At 43.1% G+C, this 20,411-nt stretch overlaps 1 long non-coding RNA gene across 1 annotated transcript in view; it reads left to right on the forward strand.

Annotated features, from left to right (window-relative positions):
• LOC309702113 overlaps window positions 1–20,411 on the forward strand; it is a 226,520-nt gene that overhangs the window by 133,981 nt on the left and 72,128 nt on the right. The gene's annotated exons all lie outside the window — the stretch shown is intronic.

A 20,411-nucleotide genomic window follows, 5' to 3' on the forward strand; every position in this document is an offset into this window, starting at 1 on the left:
GTCCGATTGCTCCTGTTACCTTTCTTCCACAGAAGGGCCGCGTTCCATTTCAATGTGACACCAGCCCCATTTTCTATGAACTGGAACCATTTAGGTTAAACCCTGGAGTTACTGAAATAATGTTTCTGATCATACCCCCAGTTACACCTCCGGATTTTTTTCATTGAGGCTACCATATGGGGGCCACTAAAAATATTTGGGTGGCAAAAAAGAATTTCCTGTTTTATTATGCTGTTGTGAAATATGGGTTCCTTGAAAAATATGGCAATAGAGACAGAAAAAAATTATACACCTGTTTGATTTCCTGCTATAAAAGATATCACTGAAAATAAGTACATATGAACAACAAATAAGATGTTGAAATCCATAATAGTTTGTTTTAAGCAGTAAATTTTGTGGGGCCCAAAATTTGCTGCTAGTGTAACCGGTGTGATTCTGCTTTGTGTCTGATAAAAAAGGTAAAAGTAAGAAAGACCTCCAAGTAAATAATTTGCCCACTCAAGCTCCTCTCCCACAAGGGAATTGTAATAATAATAATGGATTGGATTTATATAGCGCTTTTCAAGGCACCCAAAGCGCTTTACATGCCACTATTCATTCACTCTCACATTCACACACTGGTGGAGGCAAGCTACGGGGCTGGCATTTATTTTTACATTAAACATAAAGTATGCATTTACACGTAACATATTTGACATAAGATAAAACAAAAACAACAACATGAAATCCGACATACCTGATAAAAAAAAGGTAAAAGAAAGAAAGACCTTTGGTGCCGAAACCCTGGGATTCGCTCGAGGCCCAGAGAGGATGAATTGTCAGAGCTGAGATCGTGAAACGAGGCGAACAGAGAGCTAGCTCACATGATTAAAAGGTAAGCACGACCTTTTTATTTTCGAACCGTGCATATTGTTTAAAGCCTAAATTATCTGTTCGCTAAGTTGAACGTATCGCAGTGTAAATTCACTCAGTAGAAAAAAAGGCGGCTAGCGTCCGTCTCAGTGCATTAAAACAAGAGACTTTTTTAAGAACTCCAAGTTGAAGAACATCTCAGTGCGTTAAAGCAGGAGACGTTTGTTACGGATTAATAGAATCGGTGTTTCATCCGCGGCGGTGTGTGATCCGTCTTAGTTATTAGGAAAAAAGTGGCGGTGTGTGATCCTTCCCCGTGTGTTAAAGCAGGAAACGTGTGTTACTATTAGTTAGAAAGCGGGGCTGTGTGCGCTCCGAGTTTGGCAACTCCACCCTTGGTTGGACACATCCTTGGGATTTGCCGGGTTGGTGACCTGGGCACCGGGGGTGCCCTAAATAACTAAAGCTAGGTGTTGGATCCTAGTCACGGTTGATAACCTGCATGAGAGTGGGGGCAAGTTGCTTTGTTAGTGAGAGAACGACTGCTTGGCTCGTCCCACTGACTGCAGTGTGTGTAGACGGTGTAGTGTGTGTGAAAGCGCCGTTAGAGTCGGCGTCTCGTCTGAAGTACGGGAGTCAATTAAAGTAACAAAAAGAATTTGTGTCTAAAAGTGTGTGTTTGTGGTGTGTAGTAATCGCAGCAGGCGGCCGTGTCGCGAATTGTTGCAAACTGTGAAGTCAATTGGGGGGTTTAATTTGGTTTTATATTTTTTGGGGAAGAGTAGCCACGGTATCGAGTCCGTGGCGCAGTTTGAATGATTTGTGAAGTGTACAAGAGCGGACGGCACCCGCTCTGTGTGCTGATTAGGGCGTTGTCCAGAATCAGCAGAAGTGTCTCGCAGAAAGTTTGAATGGGACTGCTAGAAGCATGAAGTGTGTGTGAGCCAGCTTTGAGGGGCGGGTTCACAGGTGGAACGAACGAAGAGTAAAATGTGCGTGTGTGTGAGAGAGAAAGACAAGGTGGGGGCGAGTGACCAGCCTGTGAGTGTGTGTGAATTCCTTGATGACAAAAAGGGAGACAAAGTAGATTAGTTGATTTTCTGTGAAATAATAATAGTTAAGAAATCGTAGTGATCAAATAGGAGAAAGTGAACTGAAAATAAAGAAAGAAAATAAACAGTGGATTAGTGTTGAAGTAATGATAAATAAATTGATAAAATTAACAGTGACATTTAAAGGTGATCAAGTACTCAAGGATGAATGGAGAATTTGATTGCTGACTGTATGAGAGCTGTTGGGGTGAAAGGAAAATGAGGTTGGAGGAGTGAGTTAACAGGTTAATGTGTGGGTGTAAAACAATGGGGTAATAAAAAAAGAGAAAGAAAATGATGAAAACAAAGAAAATAAAAAGTGTGGAAGTGTGAGTGGGAAATTGTCTTCAACTGGGGGAAGCAGTGACACTACAGGTCACCTTCTTCCCCTGCTGGACACAAAAGAAAACATAATTTGGAGTGTTGTGGATGAAAATAATTAATAACATCAAGAAGATTTTGTGTTTGCGGTTAAGACCAAATAAAAATTTCATTTTTGGGGTTTAAAGTCAGTAGAGTTCAAAACAAAATAAGTAGAGATGTGTTGCTTTAGGAGTGATGAAAACATATGCAGTCACAGTGAATAATGAAAGTCTCTCAGTCTGTCGATTACAGGTGGGGAACGGACCTGGATCAATTCTCCACGGGCAGCAGTCGGAAGAAAATTATAGGTTGAAATCATTAGAAAAAATAGAAACACCCAGCCAGAATTTCTTGGCTGAATTGTTTTGCAGCTTCCCGTCCTCATCCTGAACAAGCAAGCTCCAAGGAAGCTAATCTCTCCCTGAAGACACCGAGTGCAGTTCCAGAAGCACGAGCATGAACATCAACAGTGGACAGGAGTCCAAGAGACAATACCAGAGTTCTGAGCAGAGAGGTCCAGCAGCGCTGTGGGCAAACGGCATCAGAAAGAGAAGAACCACCATCTAGATTGGATGGATGGAGATGCGTTTCCAGCAAGCTGCAACCTCACTTTGTGTGAAGGACTTTTGAGAAGACTGTCTGAGCTTGACATTTGCCATGTTTGGAGTGAGATGGCAATGAAAGAGACAGTGGGACAAAGAGATACACGGGACAAAGCTGAAGAAAACTGACTGCCATTGGACTGTAAAGTGGGAGAGGAGAAAAGGAGCAGAAGAGGGCTGAGGCGGCTGTTTTAGTGTGGGGAATCAAATTGGGTTAAAGCATCCGGGGAGACAAGCGACTGCCTGGAAGTGGAGGGTTGACACAGTGTCCAGACCACCACAAAAGGGGGAGGAAGACAAGCACAGAGGTATGCAAGTGTACTGTTAGAAAAATGGAAAGGTGACACCACACATGCAGATAATATGCACCAGAGATAACAAAAATCATACACAAAGTGTTACACATTAAAAGAGGGTATTTGTAGAAGGGGTTGACAACACTCAGCGTGGTTGCCGATGGTAACCTGCAAGCATTTGGGGTTTAGCTGTGCCTGATTATGACAGAGTTTTTCATTTAGATGTTTGAAACAAAATTTGGAGTAAACGGAGTTTTGTTTCAGAAAAAAGGGGGAAGGTTCATGAAAGGATACATAAAAACAGAAAATGTATTAACCCAACTAACACACAGACACACACACACACACACACACACGTAATGAAGATCAAACACAATTTTAAGTCATCATCCTGTCTGGTTTATTGAGTGGGTTGAGAACTGATACATAGACGACTGAATTAGTATTATTTTGGGAAACATGATAGCAGGGGTGAACAGAATCCTGCAGCCAGAGTTTAAATGAGTGAAACTAGCAGATTTTTTTGTTTTTGTTTTGTTTTTGTTTCTGAAGTATGGGGAAAGTTTTACCATGGCACCAAGTTTTAGATTTGGTGTTTTCTCACCTATAAGAGAAAGAATATTCTGTGACAAGTCCTAAGACCGGGCTTCTGTATTTTTTTTCTTTTGTTTTTCAGTTTTATTTGTCATTTTTCATTTTATTTTTATTTTTTGAACAGTGCACTGATTTTTGTTTGTGAATTTCTTTTCTTTAAGCAGATTTGCACGTCAGGAATTAAAAGTGCTACACGTCGTCAAGAAAATTGTTGCAAGTGAGTTTCTCCACATTAAAATGGGCTCAGGAGAAAGCCGCTTATTTGGGACAATTAGAAAATGAGAGTCCCTGCCTAAAAAGGATTCAGCGAAGTAATCCGATCTAAAGTTTTTCTTTTTCTTTTTGAAATGACGTCATTTTGCTGAGAGTGGAAACTAAATGCGACGATAGGTTCCAGTATCAGCAAAGAAAGAAAGAATGGATGGATGAATGGAAATAAAAACAAACTGACTGACTGGTAAAAGCTGACAAGACTTGACCACGACTCAAGGTTAATCTCCACCTAGACAGGAAAAAAGGGTGGATGAATTTATGTGTTTCCTTTTACAGGAGCAGAAAGATGACAGCAACATTCGAGGTTGCGTGATGGTTTAACCTTTTAAATGCCACTTTCTGTGTTTGTGAATCTACCAGGGGTGTTATTCATGGGCTTGTGTTGCTCACAGAAGTTACTGTGAGAAAGTGTGTACACACCTGCGCAGCGCTAACATTTGCATTTTTTTTTCTACAGCATTACAGTTCTTCATGTGATTTGATGATGTGATTTATAACAGAACAATTGGTGGATGTTTGTTTCTCTACTACAGGTTATGAGTTGGTGATGCTGTTACACTGTGTTGTTGGGAAAATGTTGAAGGTTACTTTGACGATGTGAATAACGTGAGAAATTTCCTGTGTTGAAACCAGTGTCATTCTTTTTACAGCAGGCTTAATTTTATGGCCTTTTACGGCACCTCTGGAACGTGGATGGCCGACGCCTGCCCACCACACGATCCATGTGTGTTGCTAATGTTTGTTTTCTTTAAGAGTGCATGTGGAGGATTCAGCAGAAGCGGACAAGTGACATGAGAAAAACAAATAAGGGATGCAGTGTTTATGGAATAGTTGAATATGGGCACATTAGCCTGCCACTATTGAACTCATAGTGATAAAATGGGTGGAGTGATATTGTTTAAGGAAAGTCACAGATTAAATTGTGGAATAAATTGGGATGATTCATGATTTGGGACAAATTATGGTAATAATAGTGATTTAATGATTGGGAAAACCTGCACATGATACTTGTCTGTTATGCTGAGTACTTTGTCACTCTCATGATCTATAGTTGGTTGCAAATGTGAAGTTTGATTTAACAGATTTGTCTTCCAGGTTACAGGCCCCAGGTGGAGCTGGGAGTTAAACAAGCTTAACATATGACTGCTGATTAATGTTTTTGCACAGGGTTACAGGTTGGAGTATGGCTGCTCCAAGTGGGAAACCCTGGAGATTGTTTTAGAGAGAATGTGCAACATTCTTGTGCATGTCTCATTGGGGAGTTGACACATGGTGAAAGCCAGAGGAGTGTTATTTTGTAATCTGTAGATGTCGTGAGGTGCCATGACGAGAAGGAGTGGCTGAGAGGATCGTCCACAAGATGGGAGCTGAGGCCAGGAGAGAGGCTTCAGGAGGATCAGAGATCATCTTCAGCACAGCAGACATCACACAGAGAGCTGTGCTACTGAGCTTCCAGGAGATCAAGAGGAGACTTCCGACAGCAAGATTTTAAATAAAATGAAAGATTCAATGTTGACGCTGAGGAAGACAACTAAGGTGTACGACGTGCTCTGCCTTAAATCTTCAGCAGCGTTGGAACATGAGAACCTGAGGGATGGAGAGAGCATGCCAAGCTCCAAAAGTGACAGCGCACAGGAAGTCCAGCGATGGAATTGTGATTCTGTGTGAGGCACAAATACTAGGAGACTGGGAAATAGTTGACACCACTTTTCCCAAGGATTAAGATTACCTAAAGTGTGTCACTTTGCCATGCAGATTTGATGCTCTGCAGAGAAGCCTTCTGTGAGGGAGAGATGTAAACAGACGAGCCTTTTATCTACATTTAATTTATGTCAACTTCTTTAGGCTGGTTGAGGGGGAATTGGAGAGAAACAGTAGTGTTAGGTGTGACTGTTGTTATTGTAACTGTGATTTTTCTTATAAGTGAATTGCCCAGAGACAGACCTGAATCCATTCCAGCGACTCCATCATCACAGGCCACGGTGAAGCGAACCAAACGTAGTGAAACAGGTACATCAGATGAGTGTTTTGATTATTATGGCGGTATACAGTTGGACTACGTTAAAGGGTCCACAATCTCGTATACATTTGATCTTTGTGCTGTCATTGAGTGCAAGGGCTTGCTGAACAGTTGAGTCCAACATCTTTAATGGCAGTACAAAATCAGATGGTGTTAGATATGTTGTTGGGAGAAAAAGGGGGCGTTTGCGTGATGTTTGGGGATATGTATTGTACTTTCATTCCAAATAACCCGAGTTCTGGAAGGCCTAAAGACGTTGTCCACCACAATGTATGAGCATTTGGGATTAGATGACCCGCTGGAAGCGTGGATGACCTCTGTCTTTGGGCAATGGAAAGATTTCATTATGTTAATTATGGTTTCTTTGTCTGTTTTTATTGCAGTATTAGTGACATGTGGGTGTTGTTGTGTGCCTTGTATCAGAGCCTTGTTCGTAAGACTCATCAATCGTGCTGTGGGAGACTCTGATACAAAGGCAGACACCATGATGCCACTTTTGGGAAATGGGGAGTCACAGTATGAAAACATTATGGTGAGAGATTTAGTTTAGTTTTATCTGCCATAGGGCAGATAAAAAGGGGGATTTGTAGGAATGTTTAGCTTATTTTAGAGTTTAGAAATGTGTTAACATAGAATGTAGAACTATTGTAGAGACATTGACACTGCCCTCAATATAATAAAGGCCTCACTGTGTCGTGAACTTAGGAGTAGATTGTAGGAGACCCCTCCCCCACTTGAACTGTGAAAGTAAAACAGAGAGGAGTTAATGCTGAGTGGAAATTCCCCAGAGAATGTTTGGGTGGGGGTCTCAACATTTGTAACTGGATAACTGGTCTGGAACGGAGATGGGTTTTATGACCTCTAGGGAGTCACCTAAACCCAGTGTTTTAACTGTCACGCACACACATCCACACGCACACTCACTCATGTGCACACATACACCCAGGTATGCGTACACAGTCACACACGAGCACTCACATAGACACGCGGGAACGCGCACATGTAGGCATTCATGTGCTCGTGCACATAGACACAGACAGAGTTTGCAGCACACCGTGGGGGGTTTTATGATAGGGTCGCCCCTACAAAACTGTGTTTCACAGACAAAGGAGTGAAGATTTTTTGCAGAGGGACACACCGGCCTCGTCTTCCCTTCTAGAAGTGCATGCTTAAATGAAGATGAATAAAGATGAATAAAGGTTTTGTGAAATGACTACTGAGTTCCGGTGCCGTCTCTGGATGCCTCGACGAATAAAAGAACCGGGGTAAAACTGATTTCGCAACAGACCTCCAAGTAAATAATTTGCCCACTCCAGCTCCTACGACCAAATACAAACAGTGGGGAAGAGAGTTAGCACAACCCACCACAACTTCCAAACTGTATTCATGCTAGCATTAATTTATTTATAGGTGTAGATAACAGCAATGTTATGTTTGTCCATACTGCCTCCTGTTGCTGCTGTTACGGAGAGTTCCAGCAGGTGTCGCTGTGGTTCTCTCTAGGGCAGGGGTGTCAAACTCAAATACACAGTGGGCCAAAATTCAAAACTAGAACAAGGTCGCGGGCTAACATTAATATTTATTGAAAAATATCTTCCTCCAGATTTAAGAATGAATCTCTTCTTATGGACTCAAACATATGGAAGCCCGTTTCCGCCACTAAAAAAAAAAAAAAAGCTAGTATCCATAACTCGAAATTTCGAGTTACTTTTCTCAAAATTTCGAGTTAGCTCTGCCAATCAAAAATATACGTGAATGAGGTCGCTTTCTTGTTACCCGGAAGCATATGGCGCAGGACCGCGCACTCAAAAACGGATCCCAACAAATTAAAGTATGTTTGCTGATAGTAACACCATGTGATTCAGCTAATAACACAGGGATTTCATCATTTGTGAAGCCAGGCTGAAAACACTCAGCAATCTGTGCATTCACGACTGGATGTAATACCGGTAGCTTAGCTGTAGCATTTGTAGCTGAGGGCTTCAGCTTCCGGGTAACATGGAAATGACGTCATTCACGTAGATTACTGATTGGCAGCGCTAACTCGAAATTTCGAGTTGCTTTTCTCAAAATTTTGAGTTAATATGTCGAAATTTCGAGATAATAACTCGAAATTTCGAGAAAATAACTCGAAATTTTGAGTTATGGATCCTTTTTTTTTTTTTTTAGTGGTGGAAACGGGCTTCCATACAAACAAGTTTTGCTGAAAAACTGAATGTGGAACAAGCAAAGCTTAATACTAAACAATGTATATATTAGCTGTATAATACCAGTAGGCCAGCTCTGATAGTAATTTGGTATGGCGGGCCAGAGTTTGACACCTATGCTCTAGGGGTTATGTGTACTTCCTGTTATGAGTGTACGGACGTTCATGTTGGCTGCTAATAAACGCCTGGCATACAGTTACAGTGGACTAGTTATTATAAGCAAAACCTACATGGTGTCAGAAGTGGGATATCCTAGAAAGCCTACACAGTCCAAGAAGAAAAGCGGAGCCGGCAAGGACGACGAAAAAAGCAATCACCGCACAACATGGCGGACGGATTCCGGCGCCCAGATCCTCTCATCTTTGACGGCAACGTCGCTGAAAACTGGCGTAAGTTCGAGCGCGAATATGACATCTTTATCGCCGCTGCCCATAGTGACAAAAATGCTAAGACTAAGGCCTATATACTCCTCAATCTGGCGGGACCAGAGGCCATTAAAAGAGAGCGATCATTCACGTATGCCCCCGCAGTAATATCAGCTGAAGGCATAGAAGAAGTCGCCGTGGAATCAAGGGAAGATCCCGCATGTCTAAAGAGAGAGTTCAAGGAAATCTGCAACCCAGAGACCAATGTCATAATGGAGAGGCATAACTTTAACAAAAGACAACAGAAACCCGGTGAAACCATTAAAGCATATGTGAGCACGTTAAAGAACATGGCCAGAACCTGCAGCTTTGGTGCACTACAAGACGAGCTAATCAGAGACAGATTATAACCAGTGACAGCGTCAGACTTTCCCTGCTTAAAGAGACGGAACTCACTCTTGCCAAGGCGGTGCGTATATGCCAAATAAGCGAGCTCACAGATCAACATAGCAAAGCCCTCTCTACACCAAAGCATACTACATCTGCTAGTGTGGACACTGTACAGATTAAACATGGCAAGTTCAAAAGGAAAACAAATAAACTTCTAACGAACATTCAAAATTGCAGAAACTGTGGCGGTTCGCATCCAGCCAAAAGGGAGCAATGTCCTGCTTTCAGACAACAGTGTCACGTCTGCAAAAAATACAATCATTACTGTGATGGATGCATGCAACCACACAACTGAGATACTTAGGTAATATTCATGTGGTCTTTTGTCTTATGTTTACGTTATGCTCTAAAGCTTCTGTGATCATAAGTTAACTAATTTGATATTTTGAGTTACCTGTAATGCATGACAGCACTAAACTATAGCCCAAATGGTGGCATAGACTTTGCTTTGCATTGTTTGTTATTTTATATAGGTATATGTTATATTGATTATATTTCTGCTCTTTCTGAGTTACCTGACCTCCGCTCCAGTCCTTCCTGGTTTGGCTGAAAGAGGAGGCTGAGGGTGGAGCTGGTTTAAATGCAGAAGCCAATAAAGTGGACTGGACCATCTATTGTGATCATGCAGGGGGAATGGGGTTCTTCTTGAATGATGGTTGGCTGTTATCTCTTTAGTTTTCACCTTTGGTGTATATAATGGTTTATTCATTTGCTATATAACTGGAGCTGTTTCTCATTTGGGCAGGTCAGTTTGTTGAGTTATGTTTTTGTTAAGTGACTTTTGAGTAGCGTTCTGTTATGTTAACCTCTTTTACGGGCCCACTTGATTCTTAAAAACTTTATTTTTGATATCTTGTATTTTTATAATCATCTTGTCCTTTTTTGGGGGTATAATAAAACTAGTGATGGGCAGATGAAGCCCCATGAAGCACTGAAGCTTTTCATCCAATTGGTTCACCCCAACGCGAAGCTTCATGAAGCTTCATTTGCTCTAGCAGGACACCTACTGGACGTAAAAATAATAGCTGGCATGAATTTGAAGAGTGTGGCATTTTGCACACAGCCTGTAAATGTCAAGAACAAAAGGAGTGTGTAAAACATGTATATTGTAGTGATGGCAGTATACTGTGTATATTTATAGTGGCAGTATGGGAAATGATTATTTGGAAATGCTTGAAATGGAAATGATCATTTACTGTGAGGTGAGGTGTGGTTGGGGTGTGGACAGTAGTTGTGCTTTTGTAACGTTGAGGTATGGACAGCTACACACTGAGGCTTTGAGCCTCAGTCCTGCCTGTTCACATTTTATTCTGTAAAAACTAAATTTTCACTGCTTTTACGTCCTTTTTAGTGGGGAGAACATAGCTGGGATTTAATGATTTAACAAATCTTTTGAATCCTTTGTCCTCCACAATGCTAAATGGCTGGGAGTCCTCAATCACCATGCTGACCAGGTCTTCATCTATTTGAGATTGTTCTCCTGAGGAAAGACAATAAAGACAAAGCACAAATATAAATATCACACACGTAACTTATAACAGTTGTATAATATTGTTATATCATTTAGTAACATTACAGCATCCTATATTATCATTGCATTTGATGGCTCACCTGGTCTTGCTCCACAATCGGTGTCCCCCTTATTCTCATGCAAAGCTCTGTAGTGCCTAAGCATGGATGAGGTGTTGTTGTTATATCCCAGCTCCCTGGCACATAGCAAACACTTCACCTTGTAAAAAAGTCAAGACAGCTCAACATAAATTGTATTGCACCATCAGTATCATGACAATACATCTTCTGTAGAAATTTACATACCTTGTTGGGAGGAATAAAATCAAAATGTTCCCACACAGGGGAGGACATCCTCCTCTTAGCTGGCTCCATTCTCTCCTGACTTTCTCTCCTCACTCTCATAAACCTCCAAACTGTCTCCAAACTCTCTCTAACCGCAACTCTCCATCAAACACCCACATTTTGATTGAAGTCTGAGGGGTTTATATCGCTGTCATAGCTCGCGGCAAAGTTCGAACCACTTCATGAACCAGTCACGTGGTACAGCCGGGCAGCGAGGCTTCGGACGTCATCATTTTCAGCTCCTCCCATAAATGAAGCAAGCCTCGATACGCGCTTCGCGGAAACGCCCCCTCCATTACTCGACACACGCTCCGAAGCCTCGATACAGAACGTCACATCACTAAATAAAACCCATTTTTTGAAGATTGCATTTGTGCCTGTGTGTTCCTGGCTGCTTGGATCATGACAATTGGTGGCAGCAGTGGGATACAGCCAGTTTAAAAAAAAATAAAAAATACACACACAAAAAAGGTACAGTGTTTGTTTTTTTGGGGGGTTTTTTCCCACTCCTTATTAAACCATGCAGAGAGGAGCAAGGAGTGTGAGAGTGGTCCGAGGAGATGTACCAAGCCAGCAAATGGGCTCAGAAGGACAAGTCGATGGAGGACAAGAGGAGAATGGAGCTTCTGCAGGGGTAGACAGCACTGAGGGCCAAGGTAAGGAGCCAACGATATCGGATCTGATCTCTCTTCTCCGTTCACATATGGGCCAGCAGGAGGCCAGAGAGGCTAAACAGAAGGAGGAGAGTGCAAAGCAAGAACAACGTTTTAAAGCACTTCAACACCAGTTTCAGTTGTTACAGGTAGAAGTACAAGCCCGCACTTCTCCTGTGCCTGAAGGTCAGGCAGCTGAATCACCTGATCCAGAATCTCTAGATGATGACATTCTTCCTCAAGCTGGTCCCAGTATATCAGTTACTGGTTCATCAGGTCAGTCCCATTTTCTGGAGCCTAAGTTACAAAAACTCACCGACGAGGATGATATTGAACATTTTTTGATTACCTTCGAACGCATTGCAATGGCCTGTCGGTGGCAGAGACATGATTGGGTTTTTCATCTTGTACCGCTGCTTACGGGCAAAGCAAGAGGTGCATATGTACATATGGATGTTGATGATTCTTTGGATTATGACAAGGTTAAGGCAGCTATTCTTTATAAATATGATATCAATCCTGAGACCTATAGGCAGAGATTTCGATCTCTTGATGTAAACCCTGCAGAAAGCCCTAAAGAGTTGTATGCACGGCTGAAGGAGCTTTATGTAAAATGGGTCCACCCTGAAGATAAAACCATTCAGGACATTGGGGAAATCATCATCCTTGAGCAATATTTACGAATGCTATCTCCTGAGTTGCAGGTGTGGATAAAAGAGCATAATCCACCCTCTGCTGCAGAGGCTGCAAAGCTGGCTGATGTTTTTGTGGCGGCACGGAAAAAGGGACAGCCTTGGAGCTTCATGGCTTGGAAAACGAAGGACAGCCGGAAATCACTCCCGCAAAGACCAGCTGCCAATGTGAGTAGGGCTTCATATAGCCACCCACCCAATGGGTCTTTGAAGTCCCCGGCCAAAACCTTGATATGCTATCTTTGTGGAATGGAAGGTCATACAAAGCCCATGTGCCCTGAAAACTCAGCTAAATTAACCCAAATGTGCTTTGTGCCTCGAAACCATGATAACTCTGAGATAAAATTAGACAGAGGGTTAAAGATGACATCAGTTGAGATTAATGGTGATACATTAAAGGCACTAATTGATACAGGTAGCACACAGACTCTTGTACACAGACAGTTTGTCCCCTTAAATAGTATTAATATGACTGAAACGATTCCTGTTTGTTGTGTTCATGGAGATGAAAAGCCTTATCCAACAGCGGACCTATACATCAAGGTGCAAGGACAGGTTTACCTCCTGAATATTGGGGTTGCTGATAATTTGCCATTCCCTGTTATATTAGGCCAAGATCTACCTGTGCTGGTTGACCTTTTGGATTATAGCCACACATGCAATGTTGCAGTAACTAGGGCTCAAGCTGAAGCTATGAAGCCAGCAGATGCCACTCAGACCCTTAGTGCTCTGCCATTTTATGAGGCAGAATTAGAGACAGCACCCGGGAAGTTGCGCAAGTCCCGCATGGAGAGAAGGCGAGAGAAATTTCATCATACTATTGTGAAAGCATCTCCTGTCTGTGAGCCTGAAATGTCTTTGGACTTTAGAGTCCCAGCTAATATCACTGAGATGCAACACAATGATCCAGTATTAGCACCCTTTTTTCAGAAAGCTAAAAAGCAAGGACATGAGATGGAACCAGATATTAACAGCAGTGAGGATTTTTTTCTGAAAGATGGCATTCTTTATCGCCGGCAAAGATCACAGGTACAGCTGATGGTTCCTAGTGGAGTCAGGGAGGTGGTACTGAATTTGGGGCACTCTGTGCCGTGGGCAGGACATTTAGGGAAGCATAAAACCATGGCTCGCATTAGGAAGTATTTCCACTGGCCGGGCCTGCATGCTGACGTGACCCAATTTTGTAAAAGCTGCCCTCAGTGCCAAAAGACTTCCATCAAAACCCCCTCCAGAGCTCCACTTCAGCCTTTGCCAGTTATTAGCACCCCATTTGAACGGTTGGGGATGGATGTTGTCGGAGCTGTTGAGAAAAGCAGGGCAGGAAACCGTTACATGCTGGTAATAACTGATTATGCCACAAAATACCCTGAAGTTTTTCCTCTGAAATCTGTAAAGGCCAAGTCTGTGGCTTTTTGTCTGGTGCAATTTTTCTCAAGGGTGGGATTCCCTCGTGAGATTCTGACAGACCGTGGGACTAATTTTATGTCAACTTTATTAAAGCAGGTCTATCAGCTTCTTGGCATCAAAGGGCTAAAGACTACTCCATACCATCCTCAAACAGATGGCCTGACGGAGCGCTTTAACCAGACCCTGAAGCAGATGTTGCGCAAGTTTGTGAATGACACTGGTACTGACTGGGATCAGTGGCTGCCTTACCTCCTCTTTGCGTATAGAGAAGTACCCCAAGCTTCTACTGGCTTCTCACCTTTTGAACTGTTATATGGTCATGAAGTAAGGGGGCCCCTCTCTTTGCTGAAAGAAATGTGGCAGGGTGACCGGAGAGGGGCAGGGGCTACTAATGTCATTTCATATGTTATACAGATGAGGGAGCGACTTGAGAAGATGACTGAGCTTGCCCAAGCTCATATGGTAGCTGCCCAGCAACATCAGAAGGTCTGGTATGATCGGTCAGCTCGGGAGAGGTCATTTGAACCTGGACAAAAGGTACTTGTACTCCTTCCAAGTGATGACCGTAAGCTGTTAGCTAAATGGCAAGGACCTTTTCAGATTCAGCAGAAACTGGGAGCTACCACCTATCGGCTGGCAACTCCAGGTCACTCTCGCTCCAGTAGAGTTTTGCATGTAAATCTCCTGAAGGAGTGGGTGGAGAGGCCGAAGAGAGCAGAAGTTCTTTTGATAAGGGAGATTCATGAGGAGGAAGAGGTGGAGGAGCAGTATCTTCCTTCAGGTGTGCTCCAGCATTTGGACCTTAATCACCTTTCAGAAGAAAAACAGCTTCAGGTGAAAGAGTTATGCAGCTCTGGGGTGTTTCAGGAGAATCCTGGGAGGACGGATGTTATTGAACATGACATTGTATTAAAGGATGGAGCGTCTGTGAGACGTATGAGTTATAGGATTCCAGAGCGGCTGTTAACATCATTGAGGAAGGAGGTGAATTTAATGTTGTCTCTAGGGATCATTGAACCATCTAAGAGCGAGTGGTGCAACCCAGTGGTTTTGGTCCCAAAGAAGGATAGTAGCCTGCGGTTTTGTATTGATTTCAGGTACTTGAATGCCATCTCAAAGTTCGATTCATACCCTACACCTAGGGTTGATGATCTGATTGAGCGACTTGGGAAAGCCCAGTACCTGACGACTCTGGATCTCTGCAAAGGCTATTGGCAGGTGCCACTTACTGAACGCTCAAGGGAACTGACTGCCTTCCGGACACCATGGGGGCTATTCCAATTCACAGTCCTGCCTTTTGGTTTGCATGGAGCCCCTGCAACATTTCAGAGGCTGATGGATCGGGTACTGTGTGGTTTGTCAGAGTTCACGGCAGCATATCTGGACGATATTGTGATTTACAGCCAAACCTGGGAGTAGCACCTCAAACATCTAGAAAAGGTACTAGAGCGTCTCAGAGAAGCTGGGCTGACTGTTAATTCGTCAAAATGTGTTTTTGCCAAGGCTGAAACTGAATACCTGGGATTTGTCACAGGTAATGGGGTGATAAAACCACAAGTGAGCAAAATCAGTGCTATTGAATCCTGCAGTTTGCCACAGACAAGGAAACAACTTAGATCATTTCTTGGCATGGCAGGGTTCTACCACAGATTTATCCCTCATTTTTCTGCCAGGGCGTCTCCCCTCACTGATCTAACAGGTTCTAGGTGCCCTAACCAGATTCAATGGACGGAGGAGGCTGAGGCAGCTTTCCAGGATATCAGGCAATCCCTCAGTAAGACTCCAGTCTTGTATAGCCCAGATTTTGAGAAACCTTTTATTCTTCAAACTGATGCTTCTGATAGGGGTCTGGGGGCTGTTCTTCTACAGGGACCACCCAATGAGCGACACCCAGTGGCTTTCATTAGCCGCAAAATGTTCCCAAGAGAGATGAGATATTCAACGGTGGAAAAAGAGGCTTTAGCAATCAAGTGGGCACTTGATTCCCTCAAGTATTACCTCCTAGGCCAGGAATTTAAACTGGAAACTGACCACAAGGCGCTCCAGTGGTTGGAGAAAATGAAGGATACGAATGGACGAATCACCAGATGGTACCTTGCGATGCAGCCATTCCGTTTTACCATTCAGCATATTGCAGGCAAGAACAACTGCACAGCGGACTATCTCTCTCGCTGTTCCAGCTCACTGCCTAAGGGGGGGGAGTGTGTGATGGATGCATGCAACCACACAACTGAGATACTTAGGTAATATTCATGTGGTCTTTTGTCTTATGTTTACGTTATGCTCTAAAGCTTCTGTGATCATAAGTTAACTAATTTGATATTTTGAGTTACCTGTAATGCATGACAGCACTAAGCTATAGCCCAAATGGTGGCATAGACTTTGCTTTGCATTGTTTGTTATTTTATATAGGTATATGTTATATTGATTATATTTCTGCTCTTTCTGAGTTACCTGACCTCCGCTCCAGTCCTTCCTGGTTTGGCTGAAAGAGGAGGCTGAGGGTGGAGCTGGTTTAAATGCAGAAGCCAATAAAGTGGACTGGACCATCTATTGTGATCATGCAGGGGGAATGGGGTTCTTCTTGAATGATGGTTGGCTGTTATCTCTTTAGTTTTCACCTTTGGTGTATATAATGGTTTATTCATTTGCTATATAACTGGAGCTGTTTCTCATTTGGGCAGGTCAGTTTGTTGAGTTATGTTTTTGTTAAGTGACTTTTGAGTAGCGTTCTGTTATGTTAACCTCTTTTACGGGCCCACTTGGTTCTTAAAAACTTTATTTTTGATATCTTGAATTTTTGTAATCATCTTGTCCTTTTTTGGGGGTATAATAAAACCCATTTTTTGAAGATTACATTTGTGCCTGTGTGTTCCTGGCTGCTTGGATCATGACAATTACAAAAAACAATGCAAATCCGCAAAACCACATCACAGAGGCAAGCAAGTGAACCAAATTTCAGAGGATGCTGACCCAGACAGTGATGAGACATTTTGCATTGAGCACCTAACAATGGAGGGTGAGAACAATCACAACAAAGAAGGATACTGCACAGTCAAAGTTTCTGATAAGGCCCTCAAACTAAAAGTAGACACTGGGGCAAAATGTAACGTAATCTCACTAGACACTTACAGAAAGATCGGCAACAACGAAACCCTATTCAAGTCACAAAAACAGGTAAATCTTGTTGCTTTCGGAGGCACGAAGATCAAGACCACAGGCACAGTTACTCTCAAGTGCAAGCTAGCTGGACAGTTATATGACCTGCAATTCCAAGTTGTAAAACACGATGTGCAACCCATCATCGGATTAAAGGACAGCGTGCGAATGAAACTGGTTAGTTTCAGCAAGGAAGTCTACCAGGTTGACACAGATCAGGATGAGACACTAGCGCAGAAAGTGTTTCATGAATACACAGACCTGTTTGAAGATGAAGTCGGTGACTTACCTGTAACTTACTCAATGAAACTCACTCCAAACGTGTCACCTGTCGTCAACCCTCCAAGACGCGTTCCTGTTCCTATGCAGAAAAGAGTTAAAGAGGAACTCCAAAGAATGCAGGCCCTGGGAGTAATTGAACCAATGGAGGAGCCCACGGAATGGGTATCCAACATGGTCGCAACACACAAAAAGAATACAGATGATGTTCGTATCTGCATTGATCCAAGGGATCTGAACAAGGCACTAATGCAACCTCACCATCCCATGCATACTGTGGAGGAAGTAGCTGCTCAGATGTCGGGAGCAACCATCTTCTCAGTTCTGGATGCAAAGAGCTCCTTCTGGCAAATCAAATTAGATCCTGCCTCATCTCTTCTCACTACATTTGCAACACCTTTCGGCAGATTCAAATTCCTGAGGATGCCCTTTGGCATCAACACCGCTTCTGAAGTCTTCCAGAGAGCCATGGAACAAATATTCATGGGATATCCATGCGCAGTGATTGTGGACGACATCATAGTGGGAGGCAAAGGAATACAGGAGCATGACAAAAATTTAAAAAAGGTTCTGGAGCGGGCCAGACAAGTAAAACTCAAACTGAATCCAAAAAAGTGCAAGTTCAGACTTAAAGAAGTGAGCTACGTGGGACACATATTCACTGACGAAGGGCTAAAAGCAGATCTAACTAAAATCTCCGCGATCAATGAAATGCCACCACCAGAGGACAAGACGTCTCTCCAACGTTTCCTGGGAATGATCAACTACCTGGGCAAGTTCATCCCAAACTTAAGTGAACTGTCAGCACCTCTTCGTCAGTTGCTTCACAAGGATGTGGTGTAGAGCTGGACTCAACATCAGCAGGATGCTTTCAACAAACTTAAAACATGCCTCACTAGCCCACCAGTACTTCAATACTATGACATGCACAAGCCAGTGACTCTCACATGTGACGCTTCCCAGCATGGTCTAGGGGCTGCATGCCTTCAGGACGACAAACCTGTGGCATATGCATGAAGAACTCTAACTCCAGCGGAGAGAAGGTACGCTCAGATAGAGAAGGAGTTACTAGCTGTAGTGTTCGCATGTTACAGGTTTTACGACTACATCTACGGAAAGCCAGTGGTGATTGAAACTGACCACCAGCCTTTGGTCACAATCCAAAACAAACCTTTCCACACAGTCCCGGCACGGCTACAGCGCATGATGCTACGATTACAAAAGTTCAACTTGACCCTGGTGTACAAGAAAGGCAAACACCTTTACATCGCAGACACACTCTCTCGCACACCAACGCTGGATGAGCAACCTCTAAAGGAAGAGGGGCGCGACTTCGAGGTAATGTCACTTCAGCTCATATCACCAAAAGAGCTCACCGAACACACCTCGAAGGACGCTACCCTACAGACACTTGCTCGCTACATCCAGCAGGGGTGGCCAAAACAAGCAAGTAGTGTGCCTATAGAAATAAAACCAATGTCATTATGAAAGGCAACAGAGCCATCGTTCCAGCATCACTACATGATACCTATCTGCAGGAACTACACAAGGGACATCCAGGCATGGAGTCTACAAAAAGGAGAGCAAGGGACAACGTATTCTGGCTGACAATAAACTCTGACATTGAGAACAAAGTCAAATCATGCAGCATTTGCAACGGTCTAAAGCCTCACCAACAAAAACAACCCCTGAAACTACACCAAATTCCTGATCTTCCCTGGTCCATCACAGCCACAGACATATTCGAATGGGACAATCACCACTACCTCGTGCTCGTGGATTCATATTCTGGATGGTTTGAAATAGATAAACTTGAAAACCTAACATCTGCCTCAGTCATTAACAAACTCAAACACCACTTCTCAGTACATGGGATACCACAGAAACTGTACTCAGACAATGGCACCCAGTTTACCAGCCAGACCTTTCGTGAGTTTGCCACACACTGGGATTTCATACATGTCACAAGCAGCCCTGAGTTCCCTCAGTCAAATGGACTCAGTGAAAGAGCTGTCCGGAGTGCTAAAAGACTCCTTGAAACATCAAAAAGAGATGGAACTGATTTCTATTTGAACCTGTTACATCTACGCAACACGCCACGAGACAACATTCTTGGCTCACCAGCACAGAGGCTGCTATCAAGACGAACGCGGTCAACCCTTCCTGTGTGCAAAAAACTGCTAACACCAACAGCAAAAGTGACAACCACTATCAAAACTCAACTCACAAAAAAGCGTAAAACTCAAAAACAGCACTACGACAAGTCCAGCAAGCTGCTCAGTCCATTAACACCAAACGAGGTGGTGAGATTACAAACACAGAGAGGACATGACAAGATTGGAGTTGTAAGTAAAGTATGTGCTGTACCTCACTCATATGTCGTTGAGTCGGGTGGAAAAGAATACAGGCGCAACAGACAACATCTTCTGCCTGTGAGCGAGCCTCAACCCGAAAAGCTCGCTACAACTCAAGATGAACTGGACTCATCTCGAAGAGCGGATGAATCTGAACCTTATAAAACACAAACCAACAAACATGAAACAGTTCAAGTTCAACTCGACCCACCACAACATGGCACAAAACAGCAGGAACAGGTGATAACACCTACAAAATGCCAAGTACGTTCTGAGGACAACTTGTACCGAACCAGATCTGGTAGAGTGTCTAAACCGAATAGTAAATACGTGGATTAAAAGCACACTGGTGCTGTATTTTCTGTTTTGAAATGTGTTTTATCTTGTGTTATGTTATTGCATACTTGTCGCAGTTATGACAATGATTACTGTGAATTTCATTTGATATTTGAAGCCTCATTTTGTTTTGTAATCCATAACCTGATAAGTTCTTCAATTACGGTGGTGTTGTTTGATTTGGGTTTGCCTGAAAAGTGCAAAACTAAGAAGAAGAAAAAAACTGAAAAGATAACAGCAATGTTATGTTTGTCCATACTGCCTCCTGTTGCTGCTGTTACGGAGAGTTCCAGCAGGTGTCGCTGTGGTTCCCTCTAGGGGTTATGTGTACTTCCTGTTATGAGTGTACGGACGTTCATGTTGGCTGCTAATAAACGCCTGGCATACAGTTACAGTGGACTGGTTATTATAAGCAAAACCTACAATAGGATTGCACCAAAGAAGAAGAAGAAAAGAATGAGGAGGGGCTCTAACTGATAATGAACATAACTACAGGCTTGGAGGTCCTAAAAGTCAGGTATAAAAGAAGAATGGTTTGGGGGTTAAGAACACATTTTGGGTAAT

Source organism: Aulonocara stuartgranti (assembly GCF_965226115.1).
Source record: "Aulonocara stuartgranti genome assembly, chromosome: 3".
Lineage (NCBI taxonomy): Eukaryota > Metazoa > Chordata > Actinopteri > Cichliformes > Cichlidae > Aulonocara > Aulonocara stuartgranti.